The sequence below is a fragment of the Corapipo altera genome, unplaced genomic scaffold (assembly GCF_003945725.1).
Source record: "Corapipo altera isolate COAL_440 unplaced genomic scaffold, ASM394572v1 61411, whole genome shotgun sequence".
Lineage (NCBI taxonomy): Eukaryota > Metazoa > Chordata > Aves > Passeriformes > Pipridae > Corapipo > Corapipo altera.
The window spans coordinates 11,752,583-11,779,953 of record NW_020884875.1 but is presented as its reverse complement, the minus strand read 5'-3'; positions in this window follow the sequence as shown (position 1 = coordinate 11,779,953).

Here is a 27,371-nt window from a genome sequence, read left to right as displayed (position 1 = left end):
AGAAGACAGAAATACTCTGAAGGCAGAGGGAAAATAATAGCTTCTGTAGTGTCCCTAGGCATTTGAAACAATCAGTCAGCTGAAATATGTTTGTCAAGAGTTTTCTGGCAATAGAAAGGGGAACATTGTAAAATAGGACTTGAAAAAGGAGCAGATACAGACTTGTTCAAGCTCTTTGAGATTTTTAAGAGAAAAAAAAATACTGATCAGAAATTAAGGGTTATTTTCAATAACTAAAGGTGTATTAAAAAATTGTTTATCAAAATTGGACCTATGACATTAAATAAGGAGGAGCTAATTCACTTCCTCAAGGGCAGAGAGGCCCTGAGGGACAAATGAGAGAGAAGGGCAATCACCAGCTGTGTGAAGTTTAACAAAGACAAGTGCCGGATTCTGAACCTGGGACAGGGCAACCTGGATGCACAGACTGGAGAACAAGAGGCTGGAGAGCAGTGCTGCAGAAAGGGTCCTGGGGGTCCTGGTTGACAGCAAGTTCAATATGAGTCAGCAGTGCCCTGGCAGCCAGGACAGCCAACTGTGTCCTGGGGGGCATCAGGCAAAGCATCGCCAGCCAGTAAAGGGAGGGGATTGTCCTGCTCTACTCTGCACTGGGGCAGCCTCACCTTGAATACTGTGCAACATAAGGAAGATATTGAGCTCTTAGAGAGTGTCCAAAGGAGGGCAACGAGGATGGTGAAGGCCCTTGAGGGGAAGCCATACGAGGAGCAGTTGGGGTCACTTGGTCTGTTCAGCCTGGAGAAGAAGACGGAAGACCTCATCACTGTCTACAGCTTCCTCATGGGGGAAGTGAAAGGACAGGCACTGATCTCTTCACCCTGGTGACGAGTGACAGGATTCAAGGTAACAGCATGAAGCTGAGTCAGGGGAAGTGATATGGTTTGAAGCTGGCTCCCTGCCAAGTCTCCAAACCTTACCACCAGAAGTGGCCCCCCCCCCACCAAACCTCAGGGAGAAGAGGGAGAAAAACAACCAACTAAGAAAACCCGAAATGAGAGAGAGACAGCTAAAGTGATATATATAAATATATTTACACTTATGTTACAATTGAAATACATATACAATTTAAAATATATACAATTTTACAAGGGAAGGGGAAGGGGGAAGGGAAAGGGAACAAAACCAAAATAAAATATATATATATATACATCTCCCAATCAGTAGCCCGAGATCTAGTAACTAAAGAGTTAGCAAAGAAAATATCCCACCACTCTCCTTGGGACAACCGAGAGTCGCTCCGGGACGATCGCCGGCAACCTCCGTCTCCCAAGGTTGACAAGGCCTTACCAGGCCTCGCTCCCCAACACGGCAGACTCAACAGCAGGGAACCTGCACCTCCAAGCCGCCGGAAGGAAAGAGAGCAAAGGCCTCTCCTCCTTTCTTCTTATAATCTGGCTTATGTAAAAATCATAGGGAATACTGGGTAAGTCTGGACCCTTCCGTGGTTACAAACTGGTCACCAAGGAAGGCCTAGCCCAAACCACCACAGGAAGTTTAGGTTGAATATCAGAAAAAGGTTCTTCATCCAGTTGGGCACTGGAACAGGCTTCCCAGGGAAGTGGTCACAGCACCAAGCCTGACAAAGTTCAAGAAATGTTTGGACAATGCTCTCAGGTACATGGTGTGGGTGTCCTGTACAGAACCAGGACACGGACTTTGATCCTTCTGGGTCCCTTCCAACTCAGAATATTACATAATTCTTTGATTCTATTAATTTCTGTCCTTGGAGGTAAAAACTCAGCAGAACAATTATAACTTAGAATGGCAGATGATAGTGAGATATTACAATGATTTCTTGCTTTGTGAAGTAACCATCTGTTCCCAAAATTAGATTCCTTCTTCTTAAAGCAGTGACAAAAATTCATAGATGTATTGGCAATAAAGTGCTACACACTGCTATAATACGCAATTTTTTGAATTTAGATTTTTTTCTGCTAAAATTATGTTGATCTTTATCTTGCACAATTGATAATGAAAATAAGCACTCAGAGCAAGACAGGTCTGGTCTTTCTGAATAGAAGTCTAAACAACTTTTAAAACATCTTCTAAACATCTGCTCCGCTAGCATTGAGTCTATGAAATTATGCCCTCATTTCTCTGTGGTCAAGTTTTGATCAATATTTAGGAAGGAGTTCCTGGAAGCTGAATAGTAAGGAAAGCAGATTTGCAGAACACATTAGGTGCTTCATCGTATAACCTGCTTCCTACTTACTGCTGCAAATGCAAAGTACATCTCCACTGCCATCACACTGCATTATCTTTACATGCCAAGTAGATTTTATGTTACCTGTAGGGATTACATTAATTTTTGCACATAGGGTACAGAAGGCACTGAGCTCCATTATCCAGCACTGGAATATATGTAGTACCAATTATGTTACAGAGACAAAACTAATTTTTAATGGCTCTAAGAAATTTCACTTGCCATCATGAAAGGCTCACTTCTCAGGACTTCCAAGCTGTACTTACTCAGTTCTAAACACAGCTAAATTATACTTCAAGGAAGTGATTCATTATCATCATTTTTATTCAGAGACTCATTACTTCTGGTATCTGAGTAACTTTCTTGTTGATAAATTGACACAGTTTTCACTTTTTTTCCCCACTTTGCTTCTTATCTTTAAAGATCAGCAACAACTAATCATAGCAACTATGGATTTTGTACGCACATCATTTCCTATTAAAGGAAATGCAGTGTATTACACGTGAGTCACTACAAAATGAAAAGTTTTCATTATCTGTTCTTTTGAATAAAATTGATATTCATGGTACTGTGCTGCTGCAAATTACCATCAAACCATCAATTACAGTGTTGACTAATAGGATTTTTTTATAACTTTGCCCCACAACAGGAAAGCAAGCAAATTTATAACCAAAATTTGCCTTTTATCTATACACTGGTACTCAGTGTCCCTCATCAGGATTCACATAGCATTTTGTAGACCCCAAGTATGTCCTTCAGGTCAAGTACATGATGCTTGTTTCATGATGTGCATATTGCCCACAGATGGCCCTGGCAGCCAGGAGGGCCAACCGTGTCCTGGATGGCATCAGGCAAAGCATCACCAGCCAGTCAAGGGAGGGGTATGTCCTGGTCTGCTCTGCACTGGGGTGGCCTCACTTTGAATATTGTGTGCAGTTTTGGGCACTACAGTACAAGAAGGATATAAGGCTGTTAGAGAGTGTCCAAAGGAGGGCCACTAGCATGGTGAAGTGCCTAGAGGGGAAGGCATATGAGAAGTGGCTGATTCCTCCAGCCAGGAGCTGACACCCCACCAAAGCTGGAGGAGAAACATCTTCTGAGTTTTAAGCTCACAGGCACAGTTCCCCCTCTCCCCTCCTTCCCTCTGGTCTCATCCCTGGCTCTGCCTTGCCTGGGGTCCTAGAGCCCCATGGAAGAGGACCACAGCATTACAGACTCCTGCTTCCCAGTGCTCCCAGGAGTCCATGCAAACTGTTGTCAAGTAAGGATGATCTTGGCTCTTCTCCTGAAGGAGATGTCCAGGTTGAGTCTTCTGCACTGGGATGCTGGGATGTTTCCCACTGCTGGTGAGGAGGAGGTGCTTGGGGAGGGCTCTTCTATGCGGAAGAGAGCAGCAGGAAGCTGTTCTATCATTCAGTCTGACCATCAGGGCCCACTAGCCACTGCACATACCTTGGATATGTGCAGCTACAGGCAGGCACTGACATGTATTTAAATAAAACATTATGTAAAGCTCAGTTATTTAAACAATCTGAGGCAATAGTAGAGGGGATGACTAAGTACTTATCACACAAGAAAAACAAAAATTACAGAATCATCATAATGGCAGATGATAAAAAATCACAATAATTTGTCTGAAGAACAATTATCGTGTCTTTGGAAAACTCAGCTTTAATTAACTGACAGATACTGGCAAATACCTACAGCACAGTAAAACTGGCTGAACTGCGACATAAAAGCAGAGTGATGACGACTCTTGGCATCTTGTTCAGATGTCAGAGCTTCAATTAGGCTGGTGGGGGTATCTGCTGAGAGTCTCACCTGATCGTACCTGGCTACCGCAGTCCAAAACTCCTCCTAGCACTGTGAAGTCGCACAACGTGCCTGGCCCAGACATTCAGCTCCCCAGAGTGCAGCTGACCCCTACTGCAAACTAGACCAGGCACCTCCTGATATCGAAGCAGCTGCACATGGATTATTCTGTAGATCCCAAAAAGCTCTTCAGTATGGATGTGGGTGTGTGGGGATGCAATTTAAACCTAGACTGTCTGGAAAGGTTTCAGAAACTTTTCAATTAGGAAGTCTGTATTTACAAGATAGTCTTTTGACGAGTTTTGTGTGTCCAAAGACTGCACCCAGCAGATAGCACAAGTGGGTTCAAAGCTACTTTGTTGTAGCTTCTGTGAGGATACTACAAAACCTGACAAAATCAGCAACATCTCTAAGTAGCTCTTGGTTTCAATCCCCCTCAAATTTAGGTGCTGTAGTAAACTAAGCATTAAACTGATTACCTTTTGGAGGAGGTCCAAACACAGAGCCAAGTTTCGGGTTTCTCTTAAAAATATTTTGGTTTGGAAATCTGGCCTTTTTGCAAGGCAAATGAGATTGATAACATGCTCCTTACTCTGCCATAATTTAATTTGAACTACAGTAAACACTCTTTCAGGTCTGCTAGATATAACAATTAACTGGAAGCTAAAATGAAGTGTCCCAAATGAAGTGATAACCAAATGGGGTCTCTGACTGTTTAATCAGTCAAGTTTGAGCCCCACCTTTGGGAATGTGTAAGCAGTTTCTTATTGTACAAAAGATCTTTTATCTTCATGCTGCTGCAAGCTGCTGGGTTGAACTGAAGCTTTGGGAAGAAGCAACATTCCTAGTTCTACTAGTGAAAGAAAGACTCTTGTTAAAGTACATTGTGTTCCTTTAAGTAGAGGAGATGATGAAAAATAGGAAAGACCTGCTTAGAGGCAGGAAGAGCTGGATCCTCAAAATAAGAGGCAGAAACAAAGTAAATCTGGGAAGCTTTACAGAGCCATCTCTGCATAATAAGGTCCGTTCTTAATGCAGCTGACACCCACATTTATCATCTCATTACATCAAAATAAGTAGCTATCTTTGGAAGGAGATTGGTTTTGGTTGATACATTTGTCACTGCAGCAGTATCAGCCTTACCTGTCCGGATATAATATTTTTAATGTTAGAAATAAATTCTTCACAAAACATGGAAATTGCTGTGTGTGTACTATCATAATTTGGTTGGATTGAACACAGATAATGGGGATTACAATAATAAGAAACCTGCTTATAATCAGCCCATCTGAGCTGTCAATCTCTACAGCCAGTGGATGAAACAATTTTCTGGGGAGCTGAGGATGCAGTGGAAATGCTGTTTAGATGATCTAATCTAAAATGAAGAATGAGCTAGTCTGAATCCTGGGGGATTTGTCCCAGTAGTTGTGGGTTGTTCTTAGACAAAACCAGCTTAATTGAGGAACAGGATCCATCAGAGTTTGTTCCCATCTCTTGGCTGTTTTGGACAGTGGTTCTTGCTATGTTAGTGAGGAAAAGTGGAGGAGGAGAGGAAAGTTCTGACAAGTGTGTATTTGCATACTTTACAGAGGACACATTGAAGTCAAGTAGACTTTGGAGCCTGCATTGCAAAAGGCAAATCAGTTGGAAAAGGCCAAACTGGTTCACCATAACCCAGGAGTATGATTATATTACTACACAGATGAAGGAGACCCCATTATTGAAAAGCCATCAGTTCTGCCAGTGGCTTTAAAACAACTGTCACAAAAACTGGAGCATGGCTTAACTCTGAATAATAAGATCACACAAATAGATCCCACATATGCTCACGTTTCTTGTAGAATTGATTAATTGCCATGCATAAGTAGCTATTGATTACTAGTGGGTTAAGTACTAATTCCTATACAACTTACTATTACTACTAGTTACTGCTATTCTTCATATTGGGTTATGGTTTCTTTGATGTTTTCTAATTTACAGAGGTATAGTATAGTATGCAATAAGCTTGCAAAACTCAAAACTGGAGCAAAACTAAATGGGGTCAAATGCCAGTGAGCTGTGTGCTCACTGCTGTGCCCAGTCCCTCAGAACTGTTCTGTTTGAAGAGTACTTCAGCAGATCATCTGAGTGCCTGCTCCATGTTTGCCCCAAGTTTCTCAGGGGCTTAGTCAGTGACGCATGGAGTTCCCCATGAACAGAAGGCCATAAGCTGGCTACTCAGCATTATGTGGTCCCTTCAATTGTTTCCTAGGTCTAAAACACCCTCTCCATCACAAGGAAATTGGAGGAGCAGTGAATAAGGCAGGCACCCTGTCCAACACCATATATCCCACTAGACAGCTTCCATTCTGTCATCAGTGTAGCATCATAGAGTCTGAAACCAGGTGGGCACCAATGGTGTCCTTGGGAGAGGCAATTTGCCCAGCTTCACTGCAAAGGAAGAGGCTGCCTGCCAGAGGGGTTGGAGAGGGTTCTATTGCAAACCAAATAACTATTTCAGTGGTGTAACACTGACATTCTGATGCAGGATGGGAACTGAGTGCAGACAGTGATACGGTCACGTCGTGTGCTGAGCAGTGGCTGTGGAAAGGGGTTTCCCATCTGTAGTGAGCACTGGAATAATAATGGGGCTGGGAGGTGTGCTCTGAGCCAAGACCTTCTCAAGATCATTAAAAGATCTGTGTAACTGGAGTCATCTGCAGTATCAGGGCCCTCTAGCTGTTCAGCAGAAACAGTGTTTGGGAACTGCGGTTCAAGTCTCTCTGAAGTAAAGATACAAAATGGATCACATGACCGACACCAAAAAACTGTTTGTTTCACTCCACTGACCAGGGGACCCAAGATTGCCACCTGAGTTACAAGCATCCCAGTTTCTCCATGTGCTCTGGGACAAAATACTTGATTAATCCACAGAGATGTTTCAAATTCAGGCAACAGTTGATAAGCATGTTTGTGCACAGCCATAATAGATATAAGGATTTATTTGTAATGTCTACTGTATAAACAGTAACTTTCATTGCTTCAGGGAAAAAGATTTCAGATTCAGGTTTTTTGGAAAATACTGTCTGGGTCAAACCCCACAAGTGAGTATGGAAATCTTTGAAAAAGGGAAAGGAGATGCTGCCCAACCTGTGACTGGTACATCATCTACAGGAATGGAGGGTTAATATAGTTTTCTGAGAAGAGAAGCTTAAAGAAAGGGCATTGCTCATATGTAGAACAAGAGAACTTGCGTAAATTCAAAACCATGTTCTATTTTTGCCGCTGTTAATTAAACGTTATCTTGTGTGCTTCATGCTTACAAATCACTTCGGCTATTGTCAGATCTCAAGTAGCTTCCCTTCATTTCTTCTTCTTCAATGAAACCAATTTGAAAGTCTCTTTCAGCAGTTTGCTTTTAATTGGAAAGCACTCCCAAGTGCAAGACTGAACAATATGGGCACTGATGTGCATTGATACTGATAGAGTATTATTTGTCAAGCCTGCGTTCAGAGGGGAACATCTGACTGGAATGTGTAGCATGGTTTATTGTCACCTTTTTGCTTTTTTCCCTGACATTGGAAAAGGCTCAGGAGCAGTGTGAAGGTAGGTGAGCATCAGGACTCCACTGGGGAGCACAGAGACCCTAAACTACCCAACGGGAGATGCTAGGAACCTAGACAAACACACCAGCAAATGAGGCCAGCAGATAAAGTGTGTTCATTTCATCATCATCTCATGATGGCAGAAACAGAGAGGAAGGATGGGCATAAAGCTGTTTACTTCTCCTCTAAAAATAAAAAAAAACAGGAAAAGAGTAGGTTTTATCTGCTCTGCTGAGATGTCAGAGCATGCTAGTGACTAACACTGGAGTCACATCGCTTGTGTCCTCCTCTTCCTTTTCTGGCTTTTCCAGTGTGTCTGACCCTCCCCTGTGACACTCAGCTGTCACATCAGTCCCTGCCAAGCAAGGGAGATAGTTCAGTTTTGCAAAGAACTCAGTGAGCCAGTACAAGTCAGGGCCAGGCACAAATAGCTGAGGCTATGAGAGGGTGGAAAATAATGCCCTTTCTGGCAGTGAAAAGTTGCTGGAACAGCCTGAGCCCTTCCCAGTTGGTTGGAAAGAACACAGAACAACAACTAACTAAGGATCTGATAGTGCTTTGGATCAAATTTTTGCTTTCCAGTGATAACCCATGAGACAGAAGATTGTAAATGGAATATGTTTAAGGAGACGATTTCCCTTTGTGACCTTCAGAGTACACTCTGGGCCTTAGCCATCCATTTTGTTTTCTTTGATATTAATACCTAGGGAAAAGACACAGAACCAACATCCTTCTCATCCTCTATTTACATGACCTTCTCAGGAAAGCTTGGGAAATAAGGATTAGCATGACCCTGCAAGCTGCAGATATCAAAGGGCAAATGGCTACCCTGAGAAATAGCATACGAAATTCTGTTGTGATGTTGCACACTTTTAACACGAGCTATAGAGTGTCATGGTCTTAGCTGAGCACTGGAAATATGTCTTTTGTCCTAGATAATGCTGTTTCTGGGTTAATAACACTCTTGAACAGGTTATCTGACCTTTTTAAAGAAATGCACAGTAATGATCTTTCTTTTTGCTTTTTTGCAAGACTGACATGGAGTATTTTTAATGCCAGTAATATATTGTTCAGTGATAATTCTCATTACATAGATAGTTAAAAAGTTGGCCAGGTTTCATTAGAAATTCAAGCAGTCTTTTCACTTGTCCTCTCCAAAGTGTTCTGGCGCACAAAGGACTCTCTGCTCACCAGGGCTTGCCTTGCCCGTAGCGACCACTCTCATGGGAGTAGAAACGCTCAGCTCCTCACGGACGCACTTAGCACCCAGTGAAACCTTGCTCTGTCTGACTCAGCTGCTATTACTCACTCCTCTCTGTTAAGGGATTAGTTCCACCTTTGGTTTACCACAGAGTTTTCCCACTGCTACTTACATAAACCATTTTTTATCCCACTGGTATTTGTGTTTTCAACATTGTCTGTTAAATAATGAAAAACAAATTGGTCTTTAATAACAACCCTGGCAAGGGTTCAAAATCTCCCACTCTTATTCCCTCCACACTGACTTGAAGAGAATGATTCCAGGGATACATAGGATACCTTTTAGCTGTAATGGTATTAGGTTTTTCCGTCCATTTATTTTTGCTGATACCTGAATAAAGTGGAAGGAGATAGTACTTTAAGATGTATGTAGGAACTGGAGTCCAATGATACAGGATTTTAATAGCAAAGATGCTTCAGGAAGATAATATAGAATTATTCTAAATCAAAGCCTGAGTTTGCATCCCCTAAATGAGGTAATCGCAAGATGGAAAAATCTATGGGCCAAAACCATATGCTGAAATACAGCTATGTTTTGGTGGGCAAAACACAGAGAAGTAATTTCCCATTTTTTGGGTAATTCAGTTAAGTGAATAAAGCATGAGGATATGTGAAAGGAATAGCATAGATTTGCTATCCTGGATGCTGACTCTTGGGATTCACTGAAAATATCATCTAATAAGAGGATGCTAGGGACCATGTGCATCTGTTCTGGACTAGATCTCTTCAGTACAAAACCTGGGTATGTTTTAGAGAGTAGTTTGTTCCAGGGACCCATCCCCCCAAAGTAGCATGGACCAGCCTGCATGGGACTTGCTTATTCTGCCAAAAATCAGGCTCCAGCAGGATTTGTACCCTCAGACATTTCACAGATGCAAGGGACACAGAGCTGTAAAAACATGTTATGATTGCAGGTCAAACTAACATTTCCAGTAGTAAAACAGAAAGCAAATATGTGGCTGAAAGACCTCATCCAGCTAAGGTCAGTAAGAGGTGCTACCTCAATACTGTTCCCTTTATACCAGCCTTGCTGAGAATGCTGAAGCAGTTGATGTCACATGTTGAGGCAAGTATGTAAAATATGGGGGGGGGTACCTGGTACACTCTGGAGAAGTCACTGAGCCCCAAGATCTGGAGACCCAGGTGACCTGGGGGCTCCCAGACTGGGATGGCTTCAGTGACCTTACAGAAGTACCCAGAACTGGCCACTGTGGTCAGGAAGATGCTGACAGCTCCTGTAGAGACAGCTATGTCCTCAGTGGGGTGGGAGATCTGTTCCCTCCTCAGATCTTTTTCCTTTATCATGTTAGTGGGTTCTCTTCTTCTTCTGCATTAGTCTGTATCTTTTGCCAATGAGCTGGGAGCCTGTGACCCAGAAACCCATAAGATGGGTGACCTCAAAAGCTCCATATGACCTTGTGAGACCACAGAAAATCTAACAGGTTTAAGTGTTTTACACCTGAATTTTACTTGCAATGAAGATGAGAATAAGAGACTTATCACCAGAAATGGAGCTAGGGTTTTTGTCTTTTCTGTTGTTTCTTCTCATACTCTCTGTATGTTTGTCTTGTCTCAGACTTCACAAAAGGATACATCAGCTGCCTCCCTCATCTTTTCTCTAGAGACAACTCCTTGCTAAATCTCTCAACTGATGAATCAGTATTAATGTTGATAAAATGAAACCTTCTTGACATTTTAGATGCCTTTTACTGTACTGTAGGAATAGGCAATGGGAATGAAAAGTGCTTTGTGTGTTTCATAAGAAAGCTGTTCATTAATGGCAATTGTTTTGTAACTACAAAGCTGGTAAAGGTCTCTACTCAACCCCCTAAATCTTACTTAACTTTCAAAGGAGGAGATCAAGTCAGGCTAATTGATCTTACTGAAAGACTTGATTATGTCTTGTCCATCATGTGGCGAAGATCAGGACTGAGATTCAAGAAGAGAAAGAGCTGATGGTAGCATCAACATTTTGACTTCCTGAACGCAATTACTACTACTCCTTTATGATTAGAGCTATGACCAAAGTGGTTTTTTACTAGCTGTGAATGCGTTTTTACTTTAAAGGGGCAAGCAAATCTCAGGTTAGTACCTAAACACTCCATATTTTTCAGTGCTTGTGAGTCATGGAAATAACTGGTTTTTATTTTCTTGAGTGGGGTGAATAAGCTCCGAGACTGTACAATGAAAAGGATAAACAATTAAGAATATTTAAAACTCATGTTTACTTCTAAACACTCCTCCATGAGTTTCTTAACAAATGTGTTTGAAAGGCACATTTCATGACATTTTGATCTTTAAAAGAAACAAACACTTTTTCTGTTCGGGAAGAGGAAGGGGGTTGGTATTCAGTGCATCTGAACTGTTACTTCAAGTTGCTTAAAACATGTTATGTTCCACTAGCTCTAACTTTTATTCAATTTAAAATACTTTACTTCTAAATTGGCTATTCATGATATTTCAATGCCCATTTATTGTATTAATTATTTGAGTCAGAGGTAAAGTTAAAAAGTCAACACAATTCAAGTCTCAATTAAAACATTTTGAATTAGATAGTAGTATAGCATCATTGTATTAGTATAGTATAGCATTAACTGTATAGCATATAGTATAGCATGAACTATAGTTACAATTCTCATTTTAAAGACACTGAGTCACTAATCAAGTAACAGAAATCACCATTATAATAGTTACAGAGCTGACATAGAAAAGAAACAGAACATGAATAAGGGGTACTCGTGGAAAAGGAAATGTTAACTGCGACCTTGTCATTAGTGATGGGAATGCAGCCATTTTATCCTGTTTCTGACCAACATCTCATCTTCCTGGGTTGCAAACTAAACTTTGTATGCAGCAAGGAGCCCTTGGTGATGGAGAGAAACTAGCTTTTCTGTGTCAGAATTGTGCTTCTCTAGTTAAGGTAGCTTTTGGGACCTGCTACCTTCTGCACATGAAATGGATGTTAATATTAGTTACATTTTAAGGCTAAATAAAATTGGTTTAATGAATAGGCAGACTGTCAAGGCTTAAGAAATTAGGGATGATATTTGAAGGCAGCTGCTGAGAGCTGAGAACCACTGCACTTTCCAGCTTCTTCCCAGCCTTACTAGATCCAAAGGAGTTCTCTGCCTACCCTTGGCAAGCAAGGCAGGCCTCTGGCTCCAGTCCCATCACAATCAGCATGGTCCCCTGAGCTAAAAGCCACTGCACCTGCCCCTGCATTCTACTTGACTATGGATGTAAATCCAAATCCCCTCCTGGGGAACACAGGCACATGCTGAGACTTCCTGCAATCCTTGCCTCTGGTAACTGGTCCAGCAACCTATCTAAGCTCCTGCCTAGCTGCATCACAGCAGTAGCAGCTGTTAGGGAAAAACATTTTGAAATCCATTTTTTCTGCTGAAGGAGGGCTTGACTGAGTTTATCCCCTGTGATTGGGTACTGGAGATCTCATCTGGTTACTTTCCACCACCCAGATGTGCTAACACAGGTTTTCGTGGGGTGACACTGTACAGTAGAACAAGAAAATGGGGCAGAATAAAAGCAACGGGTTTTTTCCCAGCTATTGCCAGAAAATGTTGGACAGACTCAAACAGGAGATTCGTAATGTTATGGTAATATGTAGCTGCATGTAGAAACTAGAAATGCTTTATGCTGGCATTGCAGAAGAGGTGTCATTAGAAGTTATGACTCAACCAGAAAGTCCTTCCAAAATTCAAATTAATCACTTAGCTATAGGTATGACAAAGCCTTCAGATCCCAGCTGATGTGTTCTCTGAAGAGTCAAGAAAAGATGAGAACTGACATGAAATAACATCCTGCAAATATAATATAGGTCCACCTCTCCAGTATCCTCTCCTGAATGCACCCAAATGTTCATAAGTTCATAGTGTGTGGGTTTTTACATATCTGCCTTTTTCTCAGGTGTTAAGACAAAAAAATTAATCAGAACAGTATTTACTGTTATTCATGCATTATCAGTCATCAAGGTATCCTTGAAACTGGTCTATTCAGTTTTAGTTCCCCAAAGAGTCAAACACAAACAAATGTGTTCAGGCAGCACATGCAGCAGTGAACCTTTCCCCAAGAGAAATTAGGGGAAGTAAGTCTTCCTTGAAAAGATCACTCAAAAGGAAATATGCAAATTCCAAATAGTCATTATTCTCTTGGTGAACATTTTCTAAAGCCTTTTATTAATAGGCAACTAAAGAAAAAAGGAACAAACATCCTCGGTTCCATGAAAAAATCCAGATGAAAGGCCTTAAAAATTGTATTTTGTCAACTAACTAGCTAAGGCTGTAACTTCACATAATTAAATATATCACATCAGTTCTACAGCTGAAAACATAATTTACTTACCTATTGCCTTGTGAAGCCTTTGGGTTTAAAAACTTGTACCTTAAGAGGAAAGATCGTGTAGAAAGTATGAAACTTGATCAGTGAGAATCCAAAGAAAAGGGCCTAGGGCTCACATCAGGAATGCAGAGATTATCCCTCATTTCCCTTTTTTGGCCCTCACACCAGCTTCTCCCAAGAACTACTGAATACATCTTTCATGTTCGCTCTTTTATACCAGAGCCTTACCATTCCACAGAACAAATTGGAAAACTGGTACAATACACTCATCAGCTAGTCTGGAAATCAAGCCTGTTTTCGTCAGGTTTAGATAGAATCTTGCACAAAAACTTTCAACTTCCACATTAGAAAAACTTTTGGAAAAATGTACTGCATTTCTTGGGATGTAGCTGTCACTTTAATATGAATGTCTCTAAAGAGATCTTTAATATGAATGCCTCCAGTATAATTACATTTTTTCAAAGTACCTGCTTCCCAGTTCCTTGCACATATTTTCTGCAGTGCTACCTCCTCTGCTGGCTAGGTGATAACTTTGTGATGGCATTGGTGAAGCAGATAACAAGAGGGAGGGGAAATGAGTCTCTACAATTCACAGGTTTTAAAAGTGATTAGTTATGTTTCTCTTATCATATATTTTATGTAGGGGCTTCTTCCAGAAACAACTATCTACCAGAATGAGATTTCAGCATGAATCCTCTATGATTTATATTTTTCTTCTTAGCCCACTGTATGGAAAAATGCAGATTGTTTTCACTTTGATTAGTTATTTAGTTGTTTAATAGTTATTTAGAATAATAGAATTGTTTAGGTTGAAAAAGACCCTCAAGATGATGAAATCTTAAGCACTGCCAAGTCCGCCACTAAACCACATCCCAAGCATCACATCTACACGTCTTTTAAATACTTTCAGGGACGGCGACTACACCCCTTCCCTGGGAAGCCTATTTTAATATTTTACAACCCTTTCCATGAAGAAATTTTTCCTAATATCCAGTTAAACCTCCTCTGGTGAACCATGAGGCCATTTCCTCTAGTCCTAGTGCTTGTTATTTGGGAGAAGAGGCCAACCCTCACCTTGCTACAATCTCATCTTAGGTAGTTCTAGGGAGTGATAAGGCCTCCTCTGAGCCTTCTTTTCTCCAGGGTAAACAACTCTTTCTACATTTCTGTACTTAGAAGCTGGATTTTTTGTAAGGATTTCTATTGTGACTACTTAGTCTCTCAGGTATCCACAAAAATGTTTGGGTTTTGTGTTTGTGTTGTTTTTTTTTTTTATTTCTCACTAACAAATAAAGACAAAAGCCTCTTCTTTAACTCTGGTTAGAGAAAAACTTTGTGACTCTGTTGTTGAATGCAATTCCTATAGATTAATTGTTTCAGCAATTGTTCCCCTTTTCCTGGATGGTGTTTCTACATTTCCTGACTCTAAGGAATGATGACAATAGGGAACGATGACAAACGCAGTCTTCATTTGCTCAATGACCAACCTATCACACTAGCCTGCACACTATCATAGCCTGCACCACGATGGAGCAAAGTTATGCAAAAATCACCAACACAGCTCAGTTTAGCCTTGGTTGTCCAAAATGGTTTTGTTGGGCCCGTAGATAGATAATAAAGGTAATTGTATCATTTAAAGACATTCCTCATAGGCACAGAGGCAAAAGGATTGGTTACTAAAGTTACTGTGCAAAAGGATGGCAACAACAGCTCTGAATGTTTGTCGCCTACAAAACGGTAATTGTTTCACAGAAGTTGTCTTGCTATCACTTCTTCTTCCTGTGCTAACTCATTCAATGTACATTTTGGTCTTGTCCAGACCATATTTTAATTAGCTCTGAGCAGATGGATAAGAACTGGAGTTTTGCCTCTGAAAAACTTTGAGAGCTCCCTGACATCTGCTGGAGGATAACAATTAAGACTCATGAGTTTCTTGAAATATTTACGCACGTAGGTCTGAGTCATGCTTCAAGTCCAAGAGGAGAAGCGTGCTTGGTATATAGAAACTGAAGAACAAGCAAAAGAAATCGTGGGACTGCTTTCTCATAACTTCCAACATTGGTAACTTCCAGCATTAGCACTACTACTTGCAGGCAGCTGGGAGCCAAGCAATTGGCTCCCAGTGGAGGGCATCCAATTTGGAGCTCCTTCCCCATTTTGTTCAAAGATCAGCTCCCACACAGACAGGAAGGACTGGTGTTGATTTGGAAATGTTTCTGCTGGTATTACCTTAAATACATACCATTCATAGATTAATAAATGGAGATATCTCTCCAAGGCACCTAAAAGTGTAAGAACATCTGTTTAAGATCTTTCCAAGGAAAATTAATAACATAGTGAAATAGGGTAGCAAGTTCATACAACCTTGTAATCAACCGCCAAGCTGGACTGTGGTATCAACAACAGACATCTCTGATCACACAGAAATTGTATCTGACAACACAAAAAAGAGATATGTGAAAGAGCTGTCAAGGCAATTAATGCAGACCTGCTGCTACTGTGCAGCTCAGAAATAGAATTCTTTTGAGGCACTCATATTATAGTGACAACTACATGCCAAAAAATACAGCACATTTTTCTGAACACTTTTTAATGCAGAAACTGAAAATTATTCTGTGAGATCCTGTTTAAGGCTGAAGAAAGGCGGTGAGGCCAGAATCAAAACTGAGGATGAGCTGAACTAACTTAACTAGGTATGAATGAGCACAGAGGCATTTTAGGTTCTGTTTTCCAATATTTTGCTAACATGTATACTAAAAAATTTAGTGCAAACTTAGGAGACTGTCTTAGAATCATGGAATCATTAAGGTTAGAAAAGACCTCTGAGATCATCAAGTCTAACCATCTTGCTGAATGTGACACCTGTATGTGATCCCCAGACTATGCAGGAGGAAAGAAGGTGAAGGCAAGGATCAAAACTGAGGATGAGCTGCACAAAACTCTTGCAGAAACTGATGCACATTGAAGTAACATGACAAGTCCTGCATAACTGGCTTTGATCTCATAGCTGACTCTGCTTCAGGCAGGAGGTTGTACTAACAACCTCTGAAGACTTTATGACTTGAATTATCCTTCAATCACCATGATCAGACACAGACTATATAAGTATTACTGCTGAAAAGTGGAGACCACCACATTTTTTTGAAATCAGTCACTATAATTGGCTTTACTCTAGCCACACAAATCACTTTCCTTATAATTTTGATCTCTATATTTAACTATACTTCCAAGTAAGAGTGATGAGTCCAGAGATGGCTATCTCAAAAGACAGCATCTTTCAAATATTAGAGCTGGAGTCAGATTTGCATTCAAATACTGCATAACCCATTGGCACCTGTCACGGCATGACAGAAAAGTTTTACCATGGAGTATTAGACATGTGACTGCTTTTTAAGGATTATTTTAAGAAAGGAAGACACCTACATCTAGAATGTACAATATCCTAATTTAACTTGCAATTAAAGTATGCAGCTGGGGATTTAACTAGAGTCATTATAAACTACACTGGTGGCCTACTTGTCACCATAGCCTTGAATTCACTTGTGATGGGAAGAAAGTCTTCCCCGCTGATCTTTGGTTCAAATAGACACAGCACAAATCATTTTCTTTGGTCTTCCTAAGAGAAAGCCGTTCTCAGCCTGAGCAGCTGGGGTTGGCTTTAAGCCCAAAGAAAGCTGAATGGATGGATTTAGGGACAGAGTAATAAAATGACTAATCGAAACAGCAGCACCTAGCCCTCTCAATAGTCACATGCTGTGCTGACATTTTTGGGCAGGTCAGATCCAGGTGGCCCACTTACTCTGTGGCATTCAAGTCAAATCTTACAATGTGGCCCTATTAGGCACAATCACTAATACCCATTTCTGCCAGTGCTAAAACACTTAGACGAGACTCCAGGTGACTCTGCAAGCTCTTGAGACAAGAACCAGTAATGAACATATGACCTGCTGAGTAATGAGGCCATTTCTAGGTGGAGATGAATGTTTACTTGGGAGCAATCTTATGGTTCACTTCACCTGAAAACCTTTTCAGAAAAATGCAGATGCTGCCTTACTGGATTCCAAAAAGAAACATCATCTAAAGAACACCCCAAGGCTCTAAATTTTAAAAAAAATTATTTCAAAGGATTTCACAGAGAGATCACTGGAAAAAAAGGCTTTGTACATGTCTACTTGATTGGGATTTTCCAGGATATCTATGAAGCGTTTATTAGCAAAGTTACTGACATCCTCTTCTCAACTATAGGAAAGAATACATAACTTGGGACATTACCATGACCCATTACCACAGTGGCTGAAAAGATGAGTTACAGGCACTGATAACTTCTGCATAGAGCACTGAACATTAAAGATTTGCAGCGTCCTTTAGTTAAGATGAATTTCAAGCTGCCCTGCATTTTTATTTTGAAAAAAACTCCACAACCTGGAGCTGAAATCTTACATAATGGAGAAAAATGTTTTCAGTGAACTTAGTACACACAGAACTGTTTCCATTGGCTCATGTCGTCCTGTACAAAGTTTGCAGTGACTGGTCATGCCCTACATGTGTAGAGCATTCCTTCTCTCAGCTAGTGGCACCTTTGCCCAGCACTGATGTGTTCTTCCACATATTGTTGTGTTGGGTTTTTGCCAATCTCCTGCGTGTGGGGGGCATTTCAGAGGAACTGTTCCTTCTGATTTCTTGTGAAGAAACCCTGAAAGATCTTTGCACAGCAAAGGCCGCCGATCATACAAATAGAAAACTTCTTTTCCTTCCAAACCCTGTCCCAGCTTCCTCTTTTCCTCTCTCAGTCAGTAACTGCAAGACTTTCTGGCTACCATAGAAAATGCAAGCCTGACTACCAAATGACTCACCATGTTGTGAACCCATTAGAACTGCTGCAGTCCTACTTGGGCTCACAGGCCAGGGGCTAGTGTTCGTCCAGAGCAGCTAAGTAAGCTCACATCACCTTGGAAAATCATGCTGTCGGCAGCACATGCTTAAACTGCAGTCTACCAGCACCCAACAGAACAGAACCATTTTGGACAGACTCTAAAAACCATATTTTCAACCACTGTAGTCAGGTATCTCTGAATCTTAAGAACTGCCGTGTGCTTACATACTAAAAAAGTTTCTATTTTATTTACAGGACAACTCTGAATGCCAATCCTTTGTGAATATCACCATTTTTACATATCAGTTCTGTTAGAGATAACTTAAATAAGATTCATATATGTAACTTCATACTTCATACTTCATCTGCTGTTTTGAAAAGAAGTATGCAGAACATTCCATGATGTGATTAAACTAGCAGGCAAAGGCAGAGGACAGACACAGTCCATCACATGTCTTCAATACTTTAGAATGGGTCTTCTAGTCTGGTTAGGGGAGCAACTGAAGAGGTATTGCACCTGTTCCCTGTGAGTGTTGGATGCTTTGTAAGATCTGCCTCTGAAGCTTTATCCATGCTGCGCAGTGTGACTTGCATTGGCAATTTATACAGTGGTTGCTAGCAAACAGGTTTACTAACAAAGCACAGGGCTAGCCCTGGTGGTGTCTGTTACCAGTTTTAGGAGTGGTTCAGCTATAGTACTGTGATACTTGCACAAGCAAAATTACATTTCTGTGCATGGACCAGATCCAAGCACATTGCAGGCAGCAAGACCTAGCTCTTCCTTAAATCTGTCACTAAGGGATTTGAAGTCCAACTATAGGTAATTTATTGGTTTTCCCTGATGAAGACCTGCAATATATGCATACAAGAATATGTTAATTATTTAAAGCAAGTTAGTCTCTGGTTTGTCTGTAATATTTTGAGGTTAAAAAGTTAGGGAGAACTGTAGTTCTTCACTTAAAAGCTGGAGATTGGTAACAGATGAAGGATGAAGCAGAGAGACAAGATACTCCCTCAGTCCAAGCATACAACCTTACTGTGCTCAGACCTTAGCTGTGATCCTACACACCAGCCTAATGCTGAGATTTTGCAGCTTTAAGGAGCAATATACTTTCCTCTGACAGAGCATCTCAGCAGCCCATGTGAGTATTCAAATACTCCCCTTTTACAAATTTTGTTAGAAATCCCTGAAAAAATCCCTCATAAATCTCAAAACTTTACAACGACATCTCAAGACAGTGGGTCTCAAGAAGGGAGAGTCGCAAGGGTCTTGAAGAGTCCCCTCATATATCTTCAGTATTTGAATATGGTTATGCAAGGGGAGGAAAGGAGCAGGCTTGCTTGTGTAACTCCAGAATCTGAGCAGAAGCTGTGAGGGGCTGAAGAGTGACACAGTACAGTTGCATCAACACTAATAAATTCAAGCACACCTGGTGGACAGCCCTGTGCACAATTCCCCAGGACAGTACCTCTGCACATCACACTGACAATGCCTGTGGCCCCACTGCTCCTGTGCAGAAGGGAAGAACCATACTGGCCACCCTTGTCCTGGGGTGGTGGGCAGATGGCAGAGGAGAGGGTGCCTCTTGGCTCTGGTCGTGACAGAGGTGCAAGCACAAGAGTCATAGAACCACCGAGGATCTGCTTTTCCCTTCCCCATTTAATTTCTACATACACAAGAGGCAGTCACAGAACTCTGCAGAGACTGAGGGTTGGAGCCACGTAGGGTGTGGCCTTCGTCTCCTCTGTCAGTTCTCCATTCCTGCTGCAAGAGGGACTTACTTTCTGTTCAGTTTTTATTCACCAAATCCTGGCTTGAGGGCCCAGATTCCTAGTTCCGGATGATGACTTTTGAAAGAGCTAGCCTCTGGTCCCAGGTGTCAGCCCTGAGCATTTCAGAGATCTTTTCTGTTAGTTGTAACCACCCATAGTCGGGCCTGGCAGTCCATCTTCCCGATCCTTCACATAACCCTGTTGCGTTTCAGAAAAACTGAAGAGAGAAAAAGAATCAAAGTGGTGAGGGGAAATTTCACTACCCCATGGCACAAAGTGGTCTGAAATGATTGATTATAAGGATGAATTTTTGTGTTGTGAAATTTTCCAGTTTTCTCTGAAGAGCCATTAAACAAGGGTTCCTGTATCAAAGTTGCAGACCCTTGTCACTGGCAGCCATCCAGCCCCTCTGGGAATTTTAATGGCTTGAGAATACATTAATTTCTCAGTACATCATAGCTGTTAAGTTCCCAATTCTTGCCCAGTTTCACATTCAAATTTACCCAGGCTTAAGAAGTATTTTTATATCTCTGTCCCTCCTGGCTACACTGGTAAAAGTTAAATTATTTTATGATAAAACATCTTGAAAAATCTAGCCAGCACAGGACAGATTTTTTTTTTCCTCTTATCTCGAATGCTATCAGTATGTTCCTCAGGTAGAGGTGATTAGTTTATATTGGTAATGTAGTAAGAAATTCTGTCCTTAACCCTCTCATTATGCACAGGAAAAATCTAGATGTTTGTGCCACAATTATGATGCTGGGACTAATTAATACCAAGAAGTCACCTGAACAGAGGCATGAGAGTGAGTAGCATTACACTTTCATATTACAGCATTGCTGATATGAGTAGGTGGGTTCTGAACATCATTATGGACACAACCAGAAACATTTAGAAATGTTTATGCTCCATCTGCAGTGAAAAAGACGGCTGCTGAATGACTCGGCACAGACAATACCAGCAGCAGGGAACAGGGGAGAAAGAGGCAGCATCGGATATAATTTAGGCCTTCATTCGGTTTTGTTACTATTTCGAAGTTATTTTGTCATCACTAATTCAGTTGTTGGATCAGGTATCAAACACTGCAGTAACAGTGAGAAGTTTCATTTCTGTCGGTTTCACTTGTAGCCAGTCTCATACTCTTTAAAAACTCCGTGTGCAAAACAGCACTCTGGAGTTGGAACAAAAGTCCAAATAGTGAGGTTTGGTGTGATTAATAACAAGAGGCAGCTGTAATGCTCTGCAACTGATGGGGATCTAAACAAAAATTTTGTGGTGACTTGTGTGTGTATATGCACATGTAAATAGCAACAGAGATTTAAGGGAATAATATAGTATCAAACAAGCAGTATAGGCTGTTAAATATCAAAATAATTCTAAGAAAGGAATTTAGTGTTATCTGTGTTTGAACAGAGACAAAAGTGGCCATTACAACCCGAGGAACAACTTTCTCCTACATGTTTTTATTCACACTCATCCTGAGTTGCCAACTAAAGAGAAGGGCCTGGTTAACCCAAAGGTTTCAAAGCAGATGGTTTGCAGGAAGAATCTCCATGTTGAAAGAAACCACTGTAATAGCTACTGATGAAGACAAACCATTTGAGTTGAGAACTGCTTTGAGACCATGGTCTTGGTGGAATTTTCACTGTTAACCTTCCTGCTTTCAAAACACAGGTGCATTCCTGCTTACTTGCTGCACTTCTCTAACACACAGCAAGAAAATAACTTTTTCAGGGCTCTGCTCATACTAAAGAAACACTGATTTTTGTGATTTATTGATGTTTGGGAAGCCAATTAAGCACAATGGTGAGAAAAGAAAGACACAACAAATTTCACCACAATGCAGAATGAACCCTCTGAAATACCTGCTACACCTCCCTTCTCTGGCTTTTCAGCAGCATTTTTGGAATTGAGTTGAACTTTAGGTATTGACCCAAAGTACAGCATGTCCCTTCAAGAGCACAGCCTTCATAGTGTGTGTCCTCCTTGCAATAAATATTCTTCCTGATCTGTTTTAGAACTTGATGGAATATATTGGAAAGAAGATACAGATATTTCTAATGAGGATTAAGTGGGGAAATAAAGTATGTCCCTTTAAATATAGTGACTCCAAAAAATTACATTTTGCATAATAAAAGTTCTAAACTCTCTTCAAATCAAATGTGTGTATGTAACATGAAAATACAAGTTAAATGCAGATACAGACTCCTACAGAATATCCACAAATACCCTTTTAAAGTTTATACTGAAGGACCTGTTTCAGACAGAAAACTGAAAATACTACAGCCTGAATGTTCTCTCCCAGGACACACTAGCCCCCAGAAGGAGAAAGCACAAGAAAATCATAGATGCATAATTGGGAACAGGATATCATGTTGAACATTGCTTATCTGACACAACTTTTGTTCCATTCCAAAGAGATGGAGGCTCTTCTGGATGTGAGGAATGAATCAGACTCAAGGGGCTGCTGAGAATGAAAAAAGAGCTAAAACACCAGAATCTTAAATGTTATTTTATCACAGGATAGAAAAGACAGTATTTTTTTCAGGAAAAAAAAGCATATACTAAATAAAAATCAGATGTATTGCCTATGTCTCAGCACAAAGAAATGTAAAAATTAAACATTTGGCTTCATATCAAAACCGCTGATAGCCTGGACATTGAGTTGCATTTGGTTCTCATTTGATTATCTAATAATTGATATTAAAACTTAAAAAAAATTTGTTTTAACTAGATTAAATTCCATTTGGCTATGATTCAGATAATAAAGGTACTTAGATCATTTTAATTCATCAGGCTTCCAGTGGAATGTTGGGTAATTCATATGACATACTTATTAAAACAGGTCACACCTGATTTGCTCTTAATTGGAGTCTCAATGTAATGCATTGCAATAGGAAAAGTTACATGCATCTGTCCATGGCTATAAATGACTACAGCAGTTTTGTGATCACTTCTCCAGCTATTTTTTAGACGGTAATACACCTATAGAATTTCTCATGAAATATAAGTTAGGTGAACAAAGCTGCCAATTTATTAAGCCGGTGATGAGGTTGCTTTCTTTGCTTCCTATTTTCCCTCACAAAACCACCTCTTCTGCTTTTTCTTTTTTTTTTTTGACTCCCCCCACAATGACCCAGATAGAAAAGGACTGCATTTGCAAGAAAAATTCCTTTAAAGAGAGCCTTTTAATTGTCAGCAGTTTGTTTACAATGTGTTGCAAATTCACACCTGCACATAATCCAATATTTGTGTTCCTTTTGATTCTTTATTAAAACCAGAACTTAAAAATTATGCAACCTGTAGCATGACCATGACGAGAGGAAGTGGGAAGATTGCAACTTGCACAACTATTTATAACAAGAAATATTATAAGTAATAACATTTATTGCTAGAAATTACTAATATTTAAGTATTGCAGATCAAATAGGCCTAAAAGCCGCATGGTTCTGCTGTATGATTGGTCAGGGAGAGGTGGTCACACTTTTCTCCTCTGCTATCTCATGATAACTAAGCCAGAGGCAATTTTCTTTCTTTTGAGCCATCTGCTTCTCTGTGGGCCTGTGTAACTGTTCGACTGCCTGCAGCAACCAGTCATCTTTGATTTCTGGGGCATGCTACAGACAGGGAAAGACCCTGTACACAGTGTGCAGGTAAACCATATACTTCTGTGTCATTGCCTGGCCGTTGTGAGCTTAAGGTTTGCCAGAGGCCAGAGTGAGGATCAGGAGGAATGTCAGCAGGGCTGGTGCAGAAGTGTAGATGGAGAGGATGAAGTGGGATCACACATAGGTACCTGTAAAGAGCAGAGTGGGAAGGCACACTACTTGGGTGCAAGCATATGACAGGCAATGGACACCATAACAGCACACCCCAAGAAAGGAAAGAACTCTCCTGCTCTTGCACCGACACTGGGGCACGCATGACACAAGCTAATAAATCCACCCTCAATGTTATGCCAGTGGGATCCTTGTTGGAGTAGAATGCAGCAGAGGGTTAGCTGCAACTATCTTGGTATCATTAGCATCAGATGTTGTTCTTTCTGGGATCTTCAGCCTGAACCCAGATACCAAACTCTGCTGTCTTCAGAGAACAGCCTATATTTACTACTTTGACTCTTACTTGCAGTAACCTGTTTTTGCCTTTGCAACTGAGCAAAGTTGTTAAGAGTTTATTTGCAATCAGTAAGCGAAGATGTCAGATGTTTGGCAGCTTTATGCCACTGAAAAAAAAAAAAAAAGAGTTGAATAGGCTTGATAAAACATGGAAGCAAAGTTAGTATCAAAACCAAAGAGTTTAGGTTGATGCTGTCTCCATGACCTATCCCTGCTGGCAGGTGGATGGTGACTCACAGCAACAGCTCTGTACATGCATGTGCTGTTTGAGGCAAGCTGCTCAGGGGGTAATGATAAAAAGCAGGCAATGCTATCTCTTGCACAGCAAGAAAGGGGCACCCATGTTTATTCTACTGCATAATAAGTTCAGAGAAGAACATCCCAACTTTGGAGCAACTTGGGTCTCTGTATTAAGGCGTCTGTTCACTCTGTATCAGCAAGGACACAGGTATTTCCCAGTAGTTGTGATTCATAAGGAGCAGAGTAGAAAGAAGCTGACTATCTCTTAGAAGCAGGTGACTCTCTCTGGGGCACCAATTACTGTAGATGCAACAGGCAAGCCTTGCTCTTTTACTGTGCTGGCAGCCTTCAGATCAGACCATCCCAAGGAACAGCCACAAGCCATTTTCAGTGTCTGTCTACAACAGCAGGAGAGAGGAAGAAAATTAGGTTAGCTATCCATTTTGCCAACTTAGGCAATTTTCAGCACTGTGTTTCAAGACATTAAAAAAAAAGAAAAACCAACCATACCTATAATCCTTAAACGCCACCTAGTGGTAAAAGCTAGTTTCTTTTAACATTTTTGCTTTACAGAGAAACACAAGTGGAAAAGGACCACTGTGTGAAGTCATAGTTAGACCTACTTGGATTTTCTGATTTCACATTCTTACCCTTGAATGTCTCAAGGTCAAGAGCTTTAGAATATTGGAAATATGTTCACAGGGCTCAAACTCTGCAGCGCTGTGTGCTGTTGATGTCTCACTTTCCAGTGCCTCAACATGGGAGCAGGATCCCTAGCTGCAAGTTGAGGAACCTACTGCAAGTTGCAGTAGGACAATAGGTAAGTCTATTACATGCAGTTGGTCTCTGAGTGATGCCGGAAGCCTTGGGATGCTGGGAAGGGAGATGGCTACCCATGGTGCAGGGACGAAAGGACTCTCACATGCAGAAACTTTAAAGCCATCTTAATACTGCTATCTTAAAACTGGTTCAAAGTTGCTGCAGCAGGATTGTAGCAAGCAGTACCAAGCAAAGCACTCAGATATAGTTGACTGATTCTATATAAAGTATATAGGATTATCAGCATCCAGCTTACAAATCACGAGGAATCTGAAATCACCATGTTTAAGCTCACTTTTACACACATGTAATCACACTCACAGAAGCCTTTAACATCTCAGAGGTGGGACAAAGCAATTTTCACAAGACCATGAAGACTGTGATGGCAAAGATGGCTTCAAGCACCCCTCCATCTCTTTGCACTGTCTCTCAGGAGAAGGAGGAACCTGGAAAAAGCCATAGATGAGGACCACATCCTCCACTGGGGTAGAGGAATGAGGCAGGGAGAGCCAGGCACGCTGGGCTGGCAAATGTCCCTGCAACTCATGGTTGTTCCTGCATGACAGCAGCCTGGCAAAACACCAGGCAGTAATAGACCTCTGCCTCCTCACCCTTTCTACATTTCTTTCATGCAGGTTTGGGCTTATGATAGCTGCGTGGTGAGGAGAGCTCTCCTAGAGACAATGCCCTTAGCCAGACAGTCTGTGTTTCAACACCCTTGCTGTCCACACTTCCTACAAGCCATTTCATCTTCCTTCTACGATCCTCCGTCCTTTGGTGACAAATGCTCCTGCAATCAAAGTCCTCCCCTCCTTTTAGTACAGAAGGTGCAGGAGCTAGGCATCTGCTTTTGTCTAGCTGGATTGTGATGCCACCTATACTTGCAAGAGTAACTACCCCACCCCAGAGGATCAAGGAAGAGTATGCACAGGGTAGTGCAACAGCAGCTGATCAGACCATGTCGAGGGCCCACCAAGAACACGGGCAGGAAAGGGGTATATTCAGAGGCACTGACAGGTTGGTGGCAGGGATACCCATCACCTCCATCCTCTCCATTTTCATCTGCTGCAAACCTTTAGGAACATGTAGTGTTTGAAGTGCTGGCATCCTTTTTCACCCTCTTTTCCCTGCTTAAGCTCTAAAATCCATTACTTTTACAATTGAATATTAAACTTGTAGGCCAAAGGCCTCAGATTAGGCCAATCTTTTAAAAAGAAGAGAGTGATTCCCTGAAGTTAATACAAGGCAGTTGATGAAATCTTCGCTCTTTCAAGAAGTATCTTCCTCAAACTCAGGTCTTTGTTTACTTATACACATTAAGTAAAACTGTCTTCATTCAAATAGAAGCATGACCCAAAGTGAAACACTTTTTGATACAGACAATACACTGTCTCAATTGATGAGATGTATCTTTCCAATGAGAAACTACATAGGAGCAAAATTATTTGTATTATTTGTTGTAATATCTCTTAGAACCCCGAGTCCACACTACAGCTTTACTCTCTTTTACCAAATGCTTAAAGAAGACAAACTGCATGTATTTTTTGTCCATTTCCTTTCAGACAGCAACAGATGAAGATTTGCCTCTTGCCTGCTCACATAGGCCCCCCTCCAGAGTTCAGGCATTTGATTCTGGCAGTTTCCAATCAGAACAGTAATTAATGAGCGGCGCATAAGTGCATGACTTTGCAGTAAACAGTAGCATTCCTGCTAAATTAACACTGCAACTTACTGTGATTTTTGAATTCACTTGTCTTTGGACTTCCTTTTTACTGGAAGTGGGTCATTATTTCAGTGGCTACAAGGAAGATAAAGATAGCACTACCCCAGATTCTAATTCCCAGATTGAAAGTGGTATATTATCAGTTCTCTGCAACAGCTACACAAGGTTCAAGCTTGTGCTGACGGAGGTCTAACCCAAAACCTATTTGTACTCCCATGTTGCTGCCAAGTTTTAGTAAATAACAGCATGAGGCCAAACTAAAAACATTCTGAAAGACCTAGATAGATTGCAGTGACAAAAATAATCACTAATTTGATGCTGAGACTAAAGTTTGACAGGAAATAAGCCAACCCCTTGTTTTTGGCAGCCAAAACTCAGGCCACAGAAGTACAGGTACAACTTTTGTGTCTGCACCATGACACACTGTACACTTTAAAGCCTCCTGCCTTTGGAGACTCTTTCAGCATAGCAAGCAACTGCAAACAAGGAAAAGTCAAAATAATAATTAAAAACCTGCATTTCATATATATATATGTATATGTGAAATATATTCAAAATATATGCATGTATATGAAATATATACATCACTTCTAGC